The sequence below is a fragment of the Eschrichtius robustus genome, chromosome 2 (genome assembly GCF_028021215.1).
Source record: "Eschrichtius robustus isolate mEscRob2 chromosome 2, mEscRob2.pri, whole genome shotgun sequence".
Classification (NCBI taxonomy): domain Eukaryota; kingdom Metazoa; phylum Chordata; class Mammalia; order Artiodactyla; family Eschrichtiidae; genus Eschrichtius; species Eschrichtius robustus.
In genome coordinates this window covers 162,671,771-162,678,820 of record NC_090825.1, presented here as the reverse complement: position 1 = coordinate 162,678,820, position 7,050 = coordinate 162,671,771, and positions in this window count along the sequence as shown.

The window sequence follows — 7,050 nt, the reverse complement described above, 5'->3', positions numbered from 1 at the left end:
TATGGGTTGAATATGCTAAGATGTCTTCCGTGACATCTCAATCAGATAGAAGAAGCAGACAAGTGGGGATTTTTTGTTACTGATTTGTATACCTATTTATCTGATGGTCACATTTGCTTCAGATTTAAACTTTTTAAAGGAAAAATCATGGATACAGTAGAATCTCCCTGGGTGTGCTTCCCTGACTTCTTCCCTCATCTCCCCCAGGTACGAGTCATAAATCTGATGATTTTCATTCCCGTGCAAGTTTTCCTATTTCATTTTATATGTATATATCTATATCCACAAACATTTTATCCCTTTTAGAGATGAATTATAGTCTTACTTTGCATGTGTGGAACTTAGGTATGGTGTCGTAATTGTGTGTACTCTTTGCAGTTTGCTTTTTCTCACTCAGTGTGTTTTGGAGATTTGTCTCTGTTGGTATGTGTGGTTCTCAGTATCCATTAGATTAATATGGTGCTTTCCAGTGTCCAACACACTTTAGTGTATATTTCCTGTGAACCTCACAACAACCTTGTTGTGTAGCAGAATAAATATCATCTCCTGCCTACACAAGAGCAAACTGAATTCCAGAGAGTGAAATGGCATTCCCAGACCACAAAGTGGCCAAGACCCAGGCTTTCTGACTTCTAGCCCAGGGGGTTTCTACTCTCATCTGCTTTCTGGATGATGCTTTTTGTGTCATTTCATAAGAGTGTAAAGCAGTCTTTGGGTGTGAGCAACCAGAGAGCTTACAAGTAGAGGGAAGAGTAGGGGAGATGGCAGGAGGGAAGGGTGGACAAAGGATAATCAGCCAGGAAGCTCTGTGACTTTATATCTAACACCAATTCTCAGCCTTGGATCCTCCTTGGAATTACCTGGAAATTCAGAAAACACTGATGCCTTAGGACATACCTCCCAAGATTCTAGTGTAATGTCTCAGGGAAGTCTGGGCAGTGGGGTGTTTCAAAGCTCCCCAGTTTGCTTTAATGTGTATCCAGGACTGAGAAGCACAGACTCATAGACACCACACACAGACTACTATTCCTGCTGAATCATTTGAGAGTGAGGTTCAAGTGGCCAGCACTATGCCCCTTTACCCCTAAATTCTTGACGTATATTTTAAGAATATGGATAACAGCTTATGAAACCACAGAACCATTATCAACTCCAGGAAGTTTGACAGTGATGCAATGCCGTCATAAGCTATACAGTGCACATTAAAATTTTGTCAATTATCCTAATAATATTCTTAATAACGATTTTCCCAATCCGGGATCATATATTACATTTAATTGTCATATGTCTTTAATCCTTTAGTCTGGAATTCTCCCTTCCCATTTAATTGTCTTTTGTGACGATGGTATCTTTGAAGAGGAAAGGCTGGTTGTTTTACAGAAAATCCAATTTGTGTAACTACCACAGTTTGTTTAGTTAAACCACTACTGATGGATACTTGGGTTGTGTCCAGTTTTTTGTGTTACAAAAATTGTGATAAGGAACAACTTTGTACATATATAATTTCTGTGTGCGTTTAGGTATATGTAGGGTAAACTCTCAGAGGTGGAATTGCTGAGTCAAAGGGAATATATGCATTTGCTATTGTGATAGTGATCAGAGGCCCTTCTGAGTACAGATTTATATGACCACAGGTGTGCTGAGGAAGTAGAGTGTGGCTCCTATGGAGAGGTCACTTTGGAGAGACAGCCATGAGTCAGAAGTGACTCAAAGCTATTGTTATGGTCCAGAGCTTGGGAAAACTAACAAACTTTTGAATTTTTCTGCACACCAGGCATTGTGCCAGGTACGTTATTTAGGACTAGGGCATTGGAGGACAGATATAAAAAGGATGTAAGAGAATGCTGATTTTCTCTTTCTTCCAACAGCAGATCATCAAAAGAGGAGAAGAAACTGATGTGTGCAGCAGCGTGCAATGGTGACCACGGACATCGCATCCACCAGCCTCAGCATCGCAATACCTGATGCCCTGTGGCTGATCAGTTGCGAGCTGGGAAGATTATGCCAGATTTGGCTGAGACACCCAGGGAAGAGGTCACTTGGAGCTGACCAAGTGAGTCCAGGAGTTTCAGTCCCTTCCTTTAAGAAATAGACACCAGAAGCAAGACAGTGATGAAAATAATGCTCTATAACAGAACCCCGGGTGAGGTGGGGCTCCATAGACTTGTAAATATGGTATAGATCAAAGAAGGAGAGATTCGGCCAAGCCACAGGAGTTTGCCAAGGCTTTGTGGAGAAAGTGGACAATGATAGTGAGAGCATAAGGAGTGTTGTGGGAAGACCCCAGACTGGAAAAAACCCCAGCATTTTTAATGACAACATAGGTGGAAACTGATGTTCTTAATGGCGTAGAGGAAATGTGTTTTGTGTATCTGCAAATAATAATAATAATAAACCTCACATTATCAACGTTCTTTCTTCAGTAGTCTAAATCACCACCATTATCAGTTATTAATCAGTTATTATCAGTATTAATCAGTTAACCACCATTATCAGCCTAATTATTCTCGATTAACCCACCATTATCAGCCTAATTATTAACCCACCATTATCAGCCTAATTATTCTCGATTAACCCTAACTACCTCATATAATGTTTTAAAAATAAATCGTCAGCCTTACCTTCTATGACAAGTTATATATGAAATATGTGTAATTTGTTTTATATGTAATATTTCATTACAATTTTATATATTTATATTAAATACATTATATAATATATAATTTAATATATTATTTATTAACTATTATATATAACTTTGTAGATTAATACAAAATTATAATATTTTATATATATATATATATATATATATCCCAAAATATCTATAATCATGCCTGCATAGGGTATACATTACCTATACTCCTATTGTATAACAGACCCTCACTCCTTACAAAACATTTTTTTCTGTTCCACATTCCCTAATTTAGTAATGAACAAATAATGATTCAAAACAGTTATATACATATAAAATTTCTCAATAGTATTTATAAAGCTGAACTGAGTAAAATTTTATGAATGTGGAAAGAATGATCAAAACTAAAACTTAGGAAAAATAATACCCAGTTGAGTCTTTCTCATATCACAGCATTTTGACACTTTCTATTATTCATCACTCTTCCATATTTATGAACCCTTATCATTACATTGGACCCCCAATAATACGAAACAACCTCCCTACATTAAGTCATCAGATTAGAATACTTAGTTCCATATACTCCCTTATTTTCCTATTCCCAGAATCTGGGGAGTAGGATGTGGATATCTTTGGGGGTGTTATTCTGCTTGCCACAACTCCTACTAAGTGTATCACCTCACCAGTTTTGAGTTTCTATCCCAGAGATCCCTCATGTAAACTGTACTGATCTCAAGAAGGAATTGCTAAAATCCAGCTTTCAATTACCAACTGGATAAAAACTACATTTATTCTCTTTATGACATCCGTGATGCTGCATCAAAATGGATCACATAATGATTCTTTACTTGAGACTTCATTGCTGTGAAGATACCCTCCCATGCCTTAGAAAATACTTAGGTTTTCAACAGTAGAGAAACTTTCCCTCTCGTTTTAATCAGATATCTCCAATATCAAAACACCTTGTAAAATTTCATGAATATTTTTGCAATTACCATTTCATGTTAGTTTCCTGGATACATGCATCATTATTTTTATCAAGTTACTTTAATCTAGTAATCAGCTGTATGACACTGACAAAATGGAAAACCATCATATTCACTCAGGAATATATTTGATATAGAATAGTGCTCAATTATTTATTCATGGTCACTCATAAGTTGATGGCCAATAAATATAAATACGTAAAACAATTCAGAAATCTTGACAGTATCCTTAGCTCATGCGCAGAAATGGAATATTGTTCTAAAATGACTTAATATGCATACGTTTATAAAGGAGAAATTATATAATTGATTGTGATTGTTACTCTATCTCCCAAAACTTAATCTATAAAGGTACGTATATATCTTAAATGCCAGGACCAAACAACTGATAATCCCCACCAGCATACATATGAATGTTCATTACATTATGAATTTTGCTGTCCTGTTGGACTCAGGAGAAGCACCAGGATAATATTGAGTTAAAGACTTAATAGTCCCCACATTTTTAAAAATTAATTAATTTATTTATTTATGGCTGTGTTGGGTCTTTATTGCTGTGCGTGGGCTTCCTCTAGTCGCGGCGAGCGGGGGCTACTCTTCGTTGCGGTGCACGGGCTTCTCATTGCTGTGGCCTCTCTTGTTGCAGAGCACAGGCTCTAGGCGCACGGGCTTCAGCAGTTGTGGCACGCAGGCTTCAGTAGTCGTGGCCCGTGGACTCCAGAGCGCAGGCTCAGTAGTTGTGGCGCATGGACCCAGTTGCTCTGCGGCATGTGGGATCCTCCCAGACCAGGGATCGAACCCGTATCCCCTGCATTGGCAGGCAGACTCTCAACCACTGCACCACCAGGGAAGCCCAATAGTCCCCACCTTTTAAGGATCACAGTTCACTAATAGTAAAAGAATATTTAAGCATGGACTAGCATTATATTAATGTATAATTATTTAGATACATATACGAATATTTTATCAATATACCACATGTATCAGAACCTTATACTAAAAAAGAAAATTAAAATAATTAGATAATATACACAATAATTTTAATACTTTCTATTCTCATCCCATTAGATATCCAGCTCACCTCCTCTAATTTATATCTCTCGCTCAACAAATGACTATCATGTCCTAAAAATGAGTTGATCATTAAATGGTATCTTTCTCCAATGAGGCTCTTGAAGAAAGTGGTGTTCAGCCTGGATAGGAAAGTTACATGGTTCTCATGTATTTGGGTTGACTACTAAAGTATAATTAATCTTACTAGATATTTTGAAAATTTATCTCAACTGTAAGAACTGAAAAATTAACTGATTAGTTGCCAGTAACATACTTCTGCATCAAAAGAGAATGTCATTTGATATGTATCTGGGTTTTTTTGTTTTTTGTTTTTTGTTTTTGCCACACCATGCAGCTTGTGGGATCTCAGTTCCCTGACCAGGGATTGAACCCAGGGCACAGCAGTGAAAGCACTGAATCCTAACCACTAGACCACAAGGGAACTCCCTATCTGAATTTTAAATTTCACTTTCTGTTTTGTGTATTTATATGATGAATCTGGAAATTCCAACGTGGAAGAACCATGGAACATGCAATAATATGGTGCTGACTTGAGAGAAAGGAAATAGCAGAAATATCCGTAGAACTCAGAGATTCATCAAAGTGCAAAGGAGCATATTGGGTCCTATCTGACACATTAAAAACTTAAAAATCTGAATGCACATCTGAGCACTCACTATGAGAAGTGGCAACCAGTGTTGCTAGGGCTAAGGGTGAAGCACATGACCACTCTCAGTAAACAGATAACCCAGATCAAGTCCATTCTCATTATATTGGCTTTAACCTTAGGCTAATCTCAATATTATGAGCCCCAAATTATACACATAATCATAGATATTGCTGGGGGAAAGAATGGTATTGAATGGACAAGGAACAAAAGCTTAACCGTAAATCTGAGCCTAGATCAGACATTTGGATTAAAGAGGAGCGTAATGAAATGAAGAAGGCTTTCACAAGAAGCCAAGTGCTACCTTGCACAAGATGAATGTATTCTTTTGAAGAAAGTGAAGTTTAATAAAATATTTTCCTTATTTTTATAATAATGTGAAATTGTTAGAGTATTTTATTTAATAAATGATATATATATTTATATAAGATCCTCGTACTTACTCTGGTGTATTTAAGTATGTATTCTATATGATAAAATAACATTCTGCTATTGTTTTACTAGTATTACGTTAGTGAAAGTGTCATTTTCCTCATCAGACTTCCCATAATCTATGAATGTTTTAAAAATATCTATGACTGGACATCGACAGGTTAAAGCGATCATGAGAATTTCAGGTGACAAGAGGAGGGAGGTTCAGTTGGGTTCAGTGGCAATAATTAGTAACATGAAAAACAAAGCTGGCAATGTCATTAATGGAAAATCCCTTTCTCACCATGATTTGTACATAAGACCTTTATGAAGAGTCAAATTCCAAAAAATTCATAAGATAAATATCAGATGCCACTGAATAAGTAAAATGCAACTGCTATTGCATGGCAATTGAGCTTAGTGTCAGGTGCACTTGGAAGCACAAAGATATTTATAATTTTAAGGTATTAATTCTCAGCTCTCTTAGGGAAAATCATAGAAAGGGAAAGTATCACTGCAAAAGAGACAGGAAAACACTGGAAGGTCTTGATCACAAATCAAGACAAATTTGGTAAACCCTAAAAGTCCTATCAGGCAGTGGTTTTTTTTTTTTTTCAGACAGTAACATCTCGTTTTATGACATCATGATTTTTAAAAGTTGTAAATATTATAAGTAGACTAAAGTATCTACAAACAAAAGAACAAAGACATGTGACTAAATCATTCTGAATTTGTCTAGATAACTTATATTTCAAAGGTAAAAATTCACCTAAGTACATACAGTAAGTAAAATTGAGAAAAATTAGAAATATTTTGAAAAATCAAATGCAGTTCCAATTAAAACACAATGTCACAAAATTGTAAAGCTACTTTCAAAAATCTATGAATTTAATGCCTGATAAGATTCATGAAATTGATCTTTTCATTTGGAAAAAATCCATTATATTTATTTATGATTAACTAAGATATGAGACTGAAATTACGAGAAGAGAATTCTTCTGACACTTCATTTGGTAAATCCTGTCTCATCCCACCACTCACCTGAGTCTTGAGCTCTCTCGGTAAATAAACCTGAGAAAAAGACACCAAGCAGAGTCTTTGGAGTGAGTCCATGTGTGAGAAGAGGCACCCAAGGTCTGATTATAAGGAAGGGAAGTCTTCAGTTCATCTCCCCACAGGCTCATAACTGTCATGTCACCTGTAGAAGCTGGAAAGCCCTGATCTTGGGATTGTTAGACATGGAAGCCACCAAAGGGAAAACTGAACGTACCTTATTGCTGGAAAACAACAGAAAAGAAGCA